A 16,091-nucleotide genomic window follows, 5' to 3' on the forward strand; every position below is an offset into this window, starting at 1 on the left:
AAGGATGTATTTCTAGCACATATCAAGGACCACTCAGGATCAGTGGACAATTCCAGGCTTGGAAGAATCTACAAGATGAATCTTATCAAATGAAGTCATCTACAGTAGGAAGCAGGCAGAAAGTCTAGTCTAGAAATAAATAATTCTGTTACTCTGGTTTTCTGGAACTCAAAGGACAGTAAAATAAATTATGTTTGCTTTTAAGCCTAAAGAACTAATTATTTTGTATGCAAGAATGAGATATAAATTGCAATTACAAGCTTTTCCCAAAAAAAACTACCTTCCAGAAAGTGCCATACTCATTTGGATTTTACTGGTGTCTCTGTTCTCTTGCATGTATAGGCTTATTCTGTGGTAATAGAAAACTCATTAAAAGGGAGACCAGAGTCCTCAAGTTCCTACACCCAGTTAGTTAACACATTCTTCCATACTGAAATACTGACTCTCTCCTAGAGACTACGTCACAAGTCTTTACAACTCATAATGACTCCAAAGGGGCCTGTGTGTTATTTAGGAAACCGTATACGAAAGTTTTGCTCTCTTGGTTGGGTTTTAAGTTGATAACTCAGCCTCCATTGTTATTTCCCCAAAATTCCTTCCACCTCCAACTTAGGAGGCCTCCATCTCAGTCCTTAACTTCATGGTCAATATTTCTAGACAAATTCCAAAGTAATGGCAAAAAGGTCAATAGGACATTACAAACCAATAGCTTCATGAGCATGCCTGGAAGGATCAATAGCCTTTTCCTTACTGTGCAATGAAGGTGAACCAGATATGTGTTCTGTTGCAAGATCCTTCACCCGACATTCTCAGAGCCCTGGAGCTAAGGGATTTTCACCTTTTTTTATACCAGTTTACTCTTCTGCATCAAATGTAGTTTTCCTCTGCTAAGAAATAAAAGATAAAATAATTTGAGACAACAATCCTGTCTCACAAAACTTAGCCAGAGAAAAGCCCTTTATGGAAAAGCATTGGTTCCCAAGGAGCGTGAATCTCAGCTACCCATGCTATTTTCAGTGACTCAAAGATCGAAAGGGCCAACATTCAGTTATATCTGAGATAAAAATTTGCTGTTATATTTCCCAATTAAAAAAAAATAGCTGAGAGGGGAATTCTAAAAACCCTCTAAAGAAATAAAAGGCAATTAGAAACCACGAGAGAATTCGGTGAGGGGACCCGTTACCAAATTGGTAGCCAGAAAGTCAATAGCTTTCCTATATTTCATGCAGATAAGTAATCTGAAAATAATGAAAATATGCCATTCACAATAGCGTACATCAGAACAAATGTGTAAAACTTATATTTAAAAGTTTAGATCTGAGGGACATAAGAAGGCTTGAAAAATGGAAAGACACACCTGAAATAGTCAAGAAGATCTATTTCCCTAAATGTATGTGTACCTTAATAAAGACCAACAGGATTTTTTGGGGAACTAAAAAGTTAACTCTTTTTTTTTGAGGAAGATTAGCCCTGAGCTAACTGCTGCCAATCCTCCTCTTTTTGCTGAGGAAGACTGGCCCTGAGCTAACATCCATGCCCATCTTCCTCTACTTTATACGTGGGACGCCTACCACAGCATGGCTTTTTGCCAAGTGGTGCCATGTCCGCACCCGGGATCCAAACCGGCGAACCCCGGGCCGCCAAGAAGCAAAATGTACAAACTTAACCACTGCGCCACTGGGCCGGCCCCCTAAAAATTTAATTCTAAAGTTCACCCAGAAAAGTAAAACTTATAAAAATAGCCAGAAAATTTTTGAAAAATAACAGGAATTGGGTGGGTGGCAGAGAGGTAACATTACCAAATTTGCTTATTCTGGAGCTATAGAAGTTTTCTATCGGTCATGAAAAGACAAATCTACATAATGAAGTAATCCTGAAATACTCCTAGTGGATGCTATTATTATATACTAAATTGCACTTCAGATCAAGTTGGATTTTTTTCACTTACAATAAATGTATTAAAACAACTGGCTAGCCATCCAGAGAGAATACATAAAGCTGATTACTGTGTTACTCCTACAACAAAAATACTTTAGAGATGGATCAAAGACTTAACTATAAAACATTGAAAACCCTAAGAGTATTTGTGGATAAAAAGTCTGAGAGAAACATTTTATGATCTTGGCATGGGGAAGACTCAAACCAGACACAAAAATCTAGAAGCTATAAATGAAAATGTTGGCAAATTTGATTACATAAAATTTTGAAAAATATTTGCCCTGCTGAAAAGATACCAGAGACAAAAATCAAAGATAAACTGGGAAGAGTATCAAATACTCCAGATGGGCAAAGAGCTCATTTCTTCAATAAGGAATGCTTAGAAGTCAATGGAAAATAAAACACGACCCAATAAAACAAAGGTCAGAGGGCATGACCAGAAAGTTCACAAATGGGTTACTTAAAACCAGGGAGACTTTAACTTTGCTTATAGTTTTTATAAATACAAATTTGAATGACGTGACTTTCCCCCACCCATTAGATTAGCAATCATGAAACAGTGCACAATGCACTGTTAATCGTGGAAAAGTAAAATTGGTACAGCCTACTTAGAGATGTGCCCATTGCCCTCTATCACAATTTAAAATGTGTGCCCTTTGACCTAATGACTCTACTAGTAATTTATCCTATAGAAAGACATCAGCTCAACAAAGTGCATCACAAATGGCTGTGTAAGTTTCCAGTTAAGAATGTGGGCTCCGAGTCAGATGACTTGAGCTCAAATCCTATTTGGTGGTCATCTTTTTGACCTGGGGTAGAGAACCTTTGTGTGGTTTCTCATCTGCAAAATGACAATAATCTCCCTCATAAGGCTGTCACCGTGATTTAAGGAGTTAACGTACCTATAAAGTGCTTAGAACAATGTCTGGCCCAGAGGCTCAGGTTCTAGCTTTTATGTTCATCATCATTAAATCTATAGGATTGTTTATAATGCCAGAGACCAGGAAAGCCTTCTTTGATAGGAGAGCAACCCAATAAATTATAGCACTTCCACAGCATGGAACTCTTGACCGTATTAAAAGGAATAAAGCAGATCTGTATGTACTGATGTGGAAAGAGCTTGATGATATATTATCAAGTAGAAAGAAAAAATCCACTTGGACAAGGTGCATGCTTTTGCGTTTCTGAAAAGATAATCCTCAGAGGAAAAGACAGATGGAAGAGAGAAATCATGAACAGATTTTCCAGATAGTTTCATGTGTTCAATCCTTCAGCCAAAAGATATTTAAGGGCTTAACTGTATATGGGGCATCATTCCAGGGCCTGGGTATATAACCGTGAAATCCCTGCTCTTGAAGGGTTGTATTTTATTGGGAAGTTTGACAACAAGCCTGAACAATAGCTAGATTAGATACTACTATGGAATAAAAAAATAGAGTAGGGGGCTGGCCCGTTGGCGAAGTGGTTAAGTTGATGTGCCCAGCTTCGGCGGCCTGGGGTTCACAGGTTTGGATCCCGGGCACGGACCCACACACTGCTCATCAAGCCATGCTGTGGTGGCATCCCACGTGCAAAGTGGAGCAGGATGGGCACAGATGATAGCTCAGGGTCTCTCTTCCTCAACAAAAAGAGGAATATTGGCAATGGATGTTAGCTCTCGGACAATCTTTCTCAAAAGAAAAAAAAAAAGAGTAGAGAAAGGGGATCAAGGGGACAGCTGGGGGTGAGTTTTAATTAGGGAGGTAGAGTAGGTCTCATTGGGAAGGTGCCACTTGAGAGCATATGTCATTTAATCTGAAATATGCATGCTTTTTAAAAACCAACCAACCAACCGTAAAATGAGTAACTGCAAATTATCCCATCTCCAACTCAGGCAGCTGACTTAGCAAGTTCCACCCCCTTGGTTGGCAGCATTTCGTGTGAATACACCTGACAATACAGGCTCAGCTCCGTTTCTAAAAGTGCAGCCCTCCCACCACCTAAGCTCCATTCGACATGCAACCTTTTCCCAGTGCTCGTGTTGTATACAGTGCTTCTCAGCCATTGAGTAAGCCAGTCCAGACAGCAGCTCTGGGGGTGGAAAGGTTTTTCATTCATTTCTTTAGTGGGTAAGAAACCAGACCAAAGGTGAAGGTTGAGTCACAGGGCCAAAGGGCCCTGAAAGTGTGCCTTTTAACATTTACTGCAAGGAGCTAAAAAGAGAGGATGGCATAAGATCCTGACCTATGAACCTATAGATAACTTCCTAGCCACTCACCAGCATCCAGGTGCTCAGGCCACTGCCTCACATTAGCCTTCTCCACCAAGCAGGGCCATGTCACCAGGCACAGGTTGCTCTCCTCATCTGGGGACCTGGCACTCAGGGTGCCCTGAAGCGCACACACCAGGGGATGTCCCCAGGCAGACAGAAAAGTGCCTCTTTATCGTCTCCATGCAGGGCAGAGCAGGGAGGCGACATTATCAACGGGAATCCCTATTAAAACTGCAGAGGCAGGCTGAGAGGCATTTCCACAGCATGGAAAGAGTCTGTGAGTGTTTAAATGATTAAAACAGGGAAGTGATATGAAGCGCCCACATCTTGCTTTTCCTAGCCAATCGCTAGGCCGCATCCAACAGTTCCAATTTGTAAGGCAGCTGGCAGACAGAGGGCGAGGGCTAGGCTTGGGGCAGATTCCCTGGCCTGCAAGCAAACACACCATAAACCAATCGGTAGGGTTTCACGGGTATCCGCTGGTAATGTCTTTGCTTCTGAATCACACAGGAAAAGCTACAGGAACCAGAGCTCAGGAGTGTTGTGAGAAGTGGAGTCAGCTCAGCTCTTTCCTCAAGTTCAAGTCTCAGGGAGGCTTCCTGTGACCCAGCGGACCACGTGGGCACTCCCTGGCAGAGGCTGTCTTAGCCTTCAGACTCTACTGCACACAGCACAGTGCTTGAAATTCAGTGAGAACACACTAAGTGCCACTGAGCCATCTTCCCCCTTTGCCCACCACTGGCACAAGTTCAGAGAAAGGCAGCTAGGGTGGGGAGTCTGTTGAAGGAAAAGGTTGCAGAATTCTACCCCACAATGATATGCTATGCTCCTATACACACAGGGAGACAGAGGCAGCTGAGCTCTCCTCAGAAATGCCACAGCCAGGGCCTTCACACCATGGCAAAGGCAATGTTAAGCAGCCTGACCTGACTGACGTTGAGTTTCCTTATTCTGCAAGCATTTCAATATTTGAGCACCTACTATGTGTCAGGCAGTGTGTTCAGCTTGGGAAAAGCACACTTAGAGTTCATAGTGTAACAGGGCATAAAGCCAATTTCCCAGGCAGTAAGCAAGCGCTTTCTGGGATGTATCCCAGCTTTGGGAGCGTCTGGTGGACTGGAGAAGTATGCGTGGTGCAAGAGCTACGTTTACCCTCTGCATTTTAAATTTACTTTTAATAAGGCAAACAAAGATCTTGGACCGATTGTGTGCCCAGCGCTGTGCCATGTGCAGAGGGACAAACACTTAGAAGACACAGCTCCTGCCCTCTGAGGACTCGTGTGTCTATCGAACACTAAAAACACTTAGAGAAGGATTCAGTGTGTGGGATAAGCCAGTGAATTTGAAGAAGGGAGAAGTTAGTGTAGACTGAAGTAGATGAGGGTAGCTGGATGGAGCACTAGCCCTTCAAGGATGTGTGGTCCTTGATCCCCCGGTTTTATTGCCAAGAGTCTAACTTCCAGGGTCAGTCAAGGATGCTGACTCCACCAATGAAGCTGATGGCTGTTAAGACCCCAACTATGACTCCAACCAGGGTCACTGTCGCCAAACCATCTTTTTCAACTGTTGTCTGTCTCTCCATCCACTTTTTCCTTGGAGAGACCAGTCACTGCATTAGGTCGGATAAACCTAATTGGAAGGGAGTAAGGGGAATACCTAGATGTTGGGTAAGAGGTAGAGTATGGCTAAAGGCACTAAAGTGGGACAAGCATGACATTTGGGGAAGGGAAATGGTGAAGAGGTATTTTTGATGGAGGTAGAGGATCCATCTTTAGCTGAAAGAGAAAAAAAGAAAAAGCCTCCAAGAAGGCTGAACAAGACAGTGTCTTGGGCTTGGTGTATACACTATGCCACTGGAGTCATTTGCACAAACACCGGAGAGCTTTGGGATGCCAGGCCTCAGCCAGCTGAACTGAGTGGCATTGAATAGGAAAGCCTTCATGAAGTCAAATACCAAAAGCCTCTAACTCAGTCTGTGAAGATAGCACAGGATAGTTGTTAACTCAGCATAGGCTGGTGACAGGCAATGACGCATCCCACTTGATCTCAGGTTGACCCTACCACTGTGCTTCCAACAAATCACAGTCCAGCAGTCCTACCCTGAGGAAGACCTTGTCTCAGTAAACACCCCCGAAGGCTTCCCAAGTCTGTTGCTGACCACGTGAATCATGAGAGAACTGAGGTCAGGTGAACAAGTCCGCTGGATTTGATAAGAGAGCCTGTGGAAAGTTAGGCTGGACAAAGGGCTAGGTCCCTGTCACCCATGTCAGGATTAAGACAGGGTGATGCAAGATGTTGTGAGAGGCCTCCCTGCCTGGGCTTTCTGCAAAATCAGCCCACACACTACCTGGCCTGGCCGGTGGTCAGGGATCACCAGATGCAAAGTGCAAACAACAAGCTTTATTGCCAAGAGTCTCATTTCCGGTGGGGGGGGGGGGAGGGTGCAAAACTCCAAAGTCATCGCCTTTCCAGATACCAGACTAACAAGATATGTGACCCTGGGCACAGTTACTTAATGTCACTGAGCATCAGTTTCCCTCAACTGCACACAGAAGGGGCAGGTGACAATCCCTACTCAAAAGGGGTACTGTGGGCACACCGTCGAGGACACGATAAATCCTCAGTAAAGACTAGCTCCCTTTTCCCTTTTCCACTTCCCTCAGTTTCTAACTCCTTGTCCATATCAGATGTTCTCTTCTGAGACATCCCGAAAGAGACGAGGTGATCATGGTCTTCATATATAATTGCCCTTCAATTTATATGCAAAGGTCTTAACAACTCCTCGTTTCTATTTAAACAGAGGATTTCTGGTTGGAGAGGGCATGGTCCACCTCTGAGCTCAGACCTAGCCACCTCCTGAGACCCTATCCCACCCCTGCATCCATCCACAAGCCGCTCACAACCTCACAATGCTTGGAGTAGAATTACCCATGGAGACCCAGAGATCTCCTACCAGCTCCCAGACAGAGGGCTGATACCATGGCTTGGCCTCAGCAGTACAAGGGTTGCCTGACCTTCCAAACTCCACAACTCATCTATTTATTCAACCAACATGAATTAAGAGCCTGGGAAATATCAGGCCCTCTGCCAGGGGGAAGAGCAAGCGAGAGAGTACGTTTCTGACCTCAGGACATTCACCACATAGGGGAGAAACAGACATAGAAGCGTTTACAGCAGAGTCTGGCCAGAGCAATCATGGCTCAACTCAGTGCTGCTGGGGACATGTCACCCTGCAGGGTGCTGCCAGGCAAGAGAGTCACCTCAGGCTGCACTCCAAAAGAGGATCAGTGCATCTGCTAGCGTGGCATATGGGACAAGAGCAGAAACGCCATTGCCTGGTTTCTAAAAAATTGCCAAATCCTGGTTTGAGAATTCACCTGCCTCTAGGTGGAAGGATTTTTTTATGAGGTGCAATTTATATAACATAAAATTTATCATTTTAAAGTGAACAATTCAGTGGCATTTAGCACATTCTCAATGCTGTGCAACTACCACCTCCATCTAGTTCCAAAATACTTTCATCACCCCCCAAAGGAAGCCGTGTACCCATTAAGCGGTTACTCCCCATTCCTCTATGGTCTCAGTCCCTGGCAACTGCTGATCTGCTTTCTGTCTGTATGAATGTGAAATGGAAGGATTTTCAAAAGAGAAATTTCTCTCAGTTTCTAATTCTTGGGCCCATGCACTAACTAGACTGGTTGGAAATTGAGGCCCAGTTTGCCTTTGGAACTAAATGAGCCAGAGTTCAAATTCTAGCTTCCATCTCTTCATAGCATGTCCAGTTTCTTTATTTCTAAGCCTTGGTTTCCCCATCTCTGAAACAAAGTACCTACCTCAGAGGACTGTTTTGAAAATCAACAGATAAAAGCCCCATAAAACAGTAAGCACAGCGCTGGCCCCTAGAAAATAGTCAATGAGTGGTAGCTGTGATATCTGCAGTTCTAGAAAAATGTCAGCCTGAAGAATATCCAATAAATATGTGAATTCAATATCTGCCCAGGTCACCATACATGAAAATCTTTTTACAAATAAAATTTTCTGGGAAATCCGAAGAAACGCTAACACTACAAACTAGTGGATGGAGCATGGTTTTGAGCCTCACCCTGACTGCAGCTTCAATCCCGGTTTGACAATTGACTGCCTTGTGATCTTGGGAAAGTTGCTTTACCTCTCTGAGCCTACGCTCTCAATTATAATATAATGAAACCATCCACCTCCTAAGATTGTCTTAATGAAATTTAAGAGTACCTTCTATAAGCTGGTACTTAACTGGCTTCATCTTCCCTCTCTCCGTTCATTCCCTGACGCTCTCTCCTTCTCTCACCCCCGGCCTCCCTGTACGGTCTGTGGCCCACACTGGATGTTTAGCACTTAGGCATTCAATGGTACACTGATATTATTGTAGGTACCTTTGCCCGCAAGGAGGTGGAACCCATCCTGGGAGAGAAGACTGTTTTAGATCAGGACCAAGCCGAATGCCTGGCTGAAACATTCTGTTTGGTCTGGATAATGTCCGAGAAAAAAAAAAAAATTAAACTGGAATGTGTTTATCTGGGGTGCACCTGCCTTGCATTTTGCCAGAGTCCCTATTGTTTGCTTCTTATTACATACCATCTACTTTCCTTAGCTTATTATCTGACTTTTTTTACTGACCGATATTACACAAGTATTCGTGACTTTTGTTTCACTTAGGTTTTGGTTCTTTTTCTGGTGCCAAGCACACAAATGATGCCTACAGGATTTTACACCATCCCTCTTCCAAGACTATTCTGTGTTCATCTCAAATCCTTGTCAACTGGAGGGGACCACCACATGGGAACTCCCATGCTGGAATACAGAGGGAGGGATCAAGAAAAACCAATTATTCTATTTTTTTTTTTTTTTTTACTAAACCAAACTTTTATTTTTTAAATTAAATTTAGTTTAACTTATTTTAAAGATTTTAATCTTTTATTTGATTTTAAAATTTTATTTAATTATTTAAATTTTATTATGTCTAAGACTCTGCTTCTGTCAGAGAATACCAATCACCTACAAGCTGGAGCTGAAGAGTCAACCCTACTTTTCAAACCACCAAAATGGATGATATCCCCAGTAAGCCCCAAGCGCGGAGTCCCTGCCCGAGGTTCACTCCTTGAAGTTCATCTTAGATTCAGCCTGCGGCCCTACCCCTTAAAACAGATCCAACTTCATTCAGAAACCATTCACCAGTCACTCATCCGTCAGCTCGTATCACAGGAAGGAGCCAAAGTCCACCATGAAAACTGAGGGCAACCTCCAGCCACCAGAGGGGAGCCATGGCAGATGCTCAGGCCCACAAAAAGAGGTCTCCTTGTGGTTCACCTCCCCCAAAAGAGGCAGAAGAAAGAAAATCCCGTCCATGCTCCCCCTTCCTCCTTCCCCTCGCCTCTCCTAATAAGGGTGTCCCTGAGAGACCTGGGAGAGAGCAAGTGCCGACACGTGCTTGGGGCACACAGAGCAAGCTGGAGATGTGCTGAACCTGTGGGTCAGGAAGCCCCCTTGGCCTCTGCCCCGTGCTTATAAGACCCCTTGCTAAATACCCTGCCTCCAAATGGTCTTCTTACCCTATGAGGGGGCCGCATGCCTTGGTGCTTCCAGCGACGGGGGCTTCCTGGCTCTGAGTTCTTCCTGGCACATGAGCGCCTGTCCCTCTTCCTTCACCCTTAGCTCCTCCAGGGCTAGAGGGGCTCCAGAGCATCCATGCAGACAGACGGCCACAGCTCAGAGTGTCCCCAGTTCTGCCCTGCCTGAGCTGTCCCGAGTCAGGCCATAGCCGGGCTTTCTAACGTGCTCGGAACTTCACTTCCTGGTTTTTCTTTCACAACTGAAAGTGGAAGTGTTCTGACCAGGAGGAGAAAGCGGCCAGAGCTACCCTGGCTTGTTTTCAAAGCCTTTAACTCCAGTCCCTACGGGCTGAAACAAAAGCCAGCCTGTATCCACACCGTTCGCCCTTTCCTCCTTTGCCTGACTAAACCCAGATCAAAACCAAACAAAAAGGACTTGAGGTGTCCCCCTCAGATCACTAGTGTCACAGAGGCCGGGCCACTCCCCGCTGGATTCCCAGGACGGGGAGGTCCAGCCAGAGGGCACCTCAGCCCTCACGGGCCTCCTGAGACCTCGGGGGCACCCGGGGGCAGCCCAGCCCAGCATGGCTTGCCAGCCCGGTATCATGTCACCCTCTCTCCAGTCCCCAGCTGTACCTGCCTCAGTCCCCGAAGCAGTTCTGATAAAGCCGACAGAACAAGCAAGTCAGGAACAAGAGGAGCAGGGACAAGAGGCCTGATTCTTTTGCTTTGACGTGTTGGCTCATCCTTTTCATACCTCAACACTTAAATTAAAATGTGTTCTGCCGCCTCCCTCACCTTCCAAATTAAAACTGGGGAATTTTTAAATCCCAGGAATACACAAGTACATATGCCATTAGCTGTCAGACTGATGCCATGTCTTGTAGCTTCTAGAAAACTCCGCTGTATATGTGTGAGACAGTGATAGTGGAAAAGGCAAATAACTTCTTAGTATGATTATAAAGATTGTCTGGAATATGCAGACCCCCTGAAAGGATCTTGGGGATGGGTCTACATGGTGTGAGGACCTAAAGTTGCCTCACTGGATTCTCCTAAGGTTGTGGCCACAGAAGGGCACAGGAGCTTCCGTTCTCAGATTTGGAGGCAAAAATAACAAGATTCCCTGCCCCCATGACCAGCTTACAGACACACCCTGGAATTAAGCAACACCTCTCCAGCCTTGATCCTTTCAAGAAGGCTCCTGGTAAGTTCAGCATGAGCCCAGCCCTTTACTAGAACTGGATCAGGATTCGTTCTCTCTACAGAAAGTCCTAAAAGCCTCCAACTGAAAAAGCCATGGTGAGCTGTGCCACAGTCTCAGGGAACAGGAGCTGATCCCTTGACTTCACAGGTGCCTATTTTAGACATGGGAGAAAGACGAAGTAAGGGAAGATGAGGGTGGCCCCTGCCATTCCATCTTCTGGGTCATCTCATGGCTGGAGGAAAACTTGGCTTTGCTTAGTTTCAAGAGGTCATCTCCCCAAGGGGCAGCTGCCTCCATCAGAGAGCAGAAGATGGCAGAATGGGTGTCAAGTGTCAGCCTCTATAATGCTGCTGGACTCTTCCCCGGTGCTGTCTTCTTTCACCAACTGGGTGAAGAGCTCAGGGCCAGAAGATGAGCTTTCTCTTTTTATTGGTTTCCCCCAGGCTTGAATGCTCAAGTTCAGAAGGGTCTGGACCATTCTAAAGTTCTAGGAGAGTTGCATTCCTTTTCAATCCTATGTGCTTGAGTGACACTCCCAAGATTTGAGGGAATAATGGAAGATTTTGGCAACACACAAGAATTCTGTATTATGCAGCAGGTTGTAGTGACAGACTGATCAGGAATCAAATTCTAGCCACACCACCTCCTGGCTGTGTAGCATAGGCCAGAGACACATTATTCAGCTACAGAGTGGGAACACCACCATCAATCTTACAGAAAGTGGCGAGCCAATGGATTAACACACTGTCACATACCCACTAGGAGACTCCAGTACCTACTAGAATGTCTGCTAAGGATTCCCTCTCCCTTCTCCCTTCCAAATGAGAATTGCTGCCTAATGAATAGCCTTTCTAACCATATTGATACAGAAATTTCTGAATGGAAGATGAAGGAGACCCATGTTCTGGTTTTGCCTATAATCCTTAAAGCTTTTAAGTCTGTTTTAGTCGCATTTAGTGAAATTAACTACGTTCTTTTCCAAGTCTATCTCCTGCCAGCATTCAGATAGCTTCGATGTTTCTACCTCCTTTCCAATTGACTTTTAATTTGATTCCCACAAGTTAGCTGAGATTTCTGCTCAACCAAATGTAATATCATGTTGTAAAAGAGGCTTAGCCTGAATATAGATACACGTCCCACCTTCTTCTCGCCAAACCACTCCAATCCCCACGATCCCATAGATATATAAACTATAGAGCAAATAGCATGATCAGAACTTACCTTGTAAGAATACTCTCACTTCCTGGGGCCAGGAAATGCACCCCTCACACCTGGCTGTTCTGGTTTAGCTCCATATGTAGGTTTGGCTCCTCTACCCTTTCCACAGCTCCTGTGATGGGGCCACACCTGAAGCCAACGCGTCCTGCACTGAGAGTGGCCAGTGAGCTCCCCTGGAAACTCTGAACCTCTTGCAAGAGAAGTTCAAAGGTAGAAGTTACTTGTTCAAACACTTCTGGTAACCTCTGACAGTGAGAAGTGTAGAATTTGGTGAAAGGTTAAAACAAGAGGTCGTTATGCAATAGGTCTAAGAGGAAGAAAAAAAAAAAAAAAGAAGACAGTGCTCAGCTCAGAAAGCTAACGTTTAACAAGCAAAACCTTTTCTACAGCCCATACCTCAGGGGAAGGGAAGGGAGTAGACAGGGCTTTCCACCGCTTTGGGGGCAGAATCCTTGAGATCGTGATAGGAACAGGAAGCTCTACATAACAAGAGGACAAAAGTGCTCCATGAGTTTAGGGTGAGAGAAAAGTGAGAAGCCACTCTAACAGCTCAAGCTATAACTTTAAGATTCAGATAAGCAGAGGTCTGCGTTTAGAGATCAGTCTTCTTCTAGAAAGGGCCGGTGACCCTTCTAGAATTAGAATGTCTCCAAGACAACCAAATAAAGCAAATCACTCTCGAGTCTAGCCTGAGGGACAAGCCTCACTGAGTTGTATTTAGAATGCGGAATCATGGATACGGTCTGCACCACCCATGGCTCAGCGAGGCCCTTGAAGAAGCAGGGTCACTTCCGTATCACTGCTCAGCCAATTGTGTTCTCTCTTTCCATTTTGAAGCCACTAGTCACCATTCTCGATTCCAAAATCTTTAAGACTGCAAGGCATCATTACTAAACAAAAATGATGAGTGTAAATGAAAGAGGCTCTTGAGATGATTTTCAATTTCCGTTTTACAGGTGAGACTATTGAAACCTTCTCAGAGAAAAGAAATCACCCAGAATCACACAACCAGTTAGTCATCAAGGCAAGACCATCACAGACAACCACTGCAGTGGCTTTGACCCTATATGGTGCTGCTTTGTTGATATAAGTGTTCATTTAACTACCAGCAGACCTTAGACACTTAACTCTTTCTGTGTATCAGGCCTGAAGAAATTCGTGGAAATGCTGCATTAGGTTTCTTCTTACTGTGTTTGGTCAGGTGGCCAATATCAAAATCAGAAGCAATACCACTTCCTGCTGACTTGTGCATGAAGGAATGGCTACCCTATTAACAGAAAGGTCTTATTAGGTCAGATTCTCACACAAGTCTTAGATACGTTAACTCTTTAAAGTCACCTCTTGCCACAGAGCCCTAGTTTTGCCAGAGTATCTGAAAGAAAAGGGCTTCCAAGAAGTGGCTTAAGAAGATCCAGTTCAATGAGAACTGGGAGCCTGACTCTCACTTGATTGGGCTTAGGTGGGTTAAGCAGCAACCCACTGAACACCTTTTGATGCCACGCTTGCCAGAGGGCAAGATACTCCAATCCAGTGGTTCCCAACCTTTAGTGAGCAACACAACCCTCTGGAGAGCTTGTTACAACACAGGTTGCCAGGCCAGTGCCAGAGTTTCTGACTCAGTAGTCCTGGGTTGGGGCCTGAGAATCTGAATTTCTCATAATTCCAGAGCAGTGGATGCTGCTGGTCTGGGAACCACACTAGGAACACATTAGAAGCAGCACTGCTCCAAGCAGCCCCCCTGCTTTCAATGGACCCAATGACTGAAGTGCCCAAAATGACCGTTTTGGGTAGTCTTGGCGATGGTGACCTTGCAATTGGGAGGAGAGTTTGACACAGAGTGGAACTTATTATTATGTGCTCTAGCGGAGAGGTGTTACTCTAGACCAACAGACAGCCCAGGTCCCAGAGTAGTACTTTGCAACAGCAAGAGGTATTTCCACTCACTGGCCCACTTCTCCTTTATATAAATGTAAGTCAAAGCTGGTAGCATCACAGCTAGACAACCCGTGTGGATATGAGTCTGGGTGTGTATGGGGCATCACCTAATCCAATGACCTTAACTTTATTCTGAGGGTACCTGAGACTGCAAAGGGTGAAGAAGCTAGCTACAGTGAGGTGTCGACTTAGCAGGAGAAGGCAGTCCAGAACCCTGGTCTCCAGTGCCCTAAGGGGCTACACCCTCTCTTGACAAAACTTAGTGTCCTACAGCATCCCTCTTCAAAAAAATATGTCTTAGAGAAGTCTTTGCAACACCCTCCATTCCTCCCTCCCTTCTCACAGCCATGTGCATTTAGAATTCAACAACAACAAAAAATTCCTTTCAGGTTTGGGCATCTTATAGCCCCTAAAAAGTGCAAACATTCATTGTTTTAGATCGTTCATAGGTGAGGTGCCCGAGATGTGAAGAGTCTGACCTAACAGCCACAGTTCTAACACACACACACTGCTCTAGCCCATTTGAATATACTCGTTTCTCTTTCATAGAACCAAAGGAACCATACTTGCATACGCAACAGTTCTAGAAGCCTGGAGGCCATTTCAGAGTTTTGTAACACAGCCTGGAAACAGCCGAGATATTATGATAGGGCTTGACAGCTCTTTGGAAGCAGAAACAAGGTTTTCTCTGTTTTTGAAAGCAGAGAAAGACAGACCTCATAAGCAGGCAGACTTTACACAGCACCACCTTGCATTTGTATAGCTTCTCCCATTTTTAAAATACTTCCAGACTATCTCCTAACAAACCTGTGAGGTATGAGTGGGGACAACACTTTCAACATCTGAACCTTTAGTGAGTGACTGCTGGGAGCCAAGCTCCATGACAAGGACTTCATTTGGCCCTCACAGTAAAACTACCAGGTAGTTATGGTTTGTACAGATAAGAAAATGGAAGCTTAGGGAAGGTACGTTACCTTCCCCAGATCCCATAGCTTGGTCATAGGGTGATGATGGTGGTGGGGCCAAGCATTACTTTTTAAAATAATTTCAGGCTATTTTGCAAAGCCAGGTGATTTGCATCTTGTCCCTGGAAAGGAAACCTTCTTTAGGGAGCACGATTTGTTGCAAAACAGACTTTAGAGCAGGTTGGGGGTATGAATCAGGGTGCCAAATATTATATAAAGGTCTTTGAGGGATGTTTCCAGATTCCAGATACCACTAAAACTAAAGAATTCCTTCTAGAGGAAAGTGGAATTTCTCCTTTTAATAAACTTTTGCCCTCAGAATCCAGAAGATTCATCTTAAACCTCTGACTCCTCTGCTTTAGAATATTTCACTGGCTCCAGATTATGGAATAGCTACTCAGTAATGCTCATTGTAAGCATTCTGGGTGGGGGCAAAGAAGAATGAAGGAGATGAGAAGAAAAGGGGAAGAATAAGATGTCTGGAGTAGCTGGGACACGTGAGGCATGGGGAATACTTATTTAGGAAGGATCCCAGGTTGTTTTAACTGTTAATCCAAGTCTTTAGAAGTCAGACAATATCACCCAACAAGAAAGAGAAGCAGAGTCCTCAAGCTATAGACTGTATCTCTTCATGTGAATTTAGTTATAATGGATCAGAAAGGTGAGAGGCAAGATGTCCCTCCTTAGCGTTAGCTATACAGCAGGGCAGAGGTTCTGATGGCACAAAGAGGGCAAAAATAAAGCTGAGATGGACCGACCTTTAGCTTCCCACATGGCAGAACTGACTTTGAAGTTTACCCTTCTACTGAGATGTGAAAAGGAAGGGGCGAAGTTCCTTCAGCTCTTAACAAGAGTGCCATAATTGGCCATCCCAATGATCAGAATTCTATACCTACCCTTTCCTTGGTTATCTGATGTTTCAAAAGGCTAATGGCACTCAAAGCACACCTTACAGGGTAGCAATCTTAGGTTCTCATGCCGGCTCCTTTCTCACG

At 44.7% G+C, this 16,091-nt stretch overlaps 1 protein-coding gene across 14 annotated transcripts in view; it reads right to left on the reverse strand.

Moving 5' to 3' along the window:
• Nucleotides 1–16,091, reverse strand: part of ACSL5 (acyl-CoA synthetase long chain family member 5) — a 63,530-nt gene that overhangs the window by 31,785 nt on the left and 15,654 nt on the right. For 2 of the 14 annotated variants that reach the window (XM_005602230.4, XM_070220441.1), the window contains exon 2: nt 12,200–12,503. The exons of 1 other annotated variant lie outside the window; for it this stretch is intronic. The gene's annotated coding sequence lies outside the window, so the exon portion shown is untranslated. Of the gene's footprint in view, nt 1–9,774; nt 10,380–12,199; nt 12,504–12,592; nt 12,978–13,324; nt 13,464–16,091 lie in introns of those variants that run through there. 11 more of the 14 variants (XM_070220417.1, XM_070220408.1, XM_070220414.1 and 8 more) reach the window with 11 other exon arrangements.

The sequence above is a fragment of the Equus caballus genome, chromosome 1 (assembly GCF_041296265.1).
Source record: "Equus caballus isolate H_3958 breed thoroughbred chromosome 1, TB-T2T, whole genome shotgun sequence".
NCBI classification, from domain to species: Eukaryota; Metazoa; Chordata; class Mammalia; order Perissodactyla; family Equidae; genus Equus; species Equus caballus.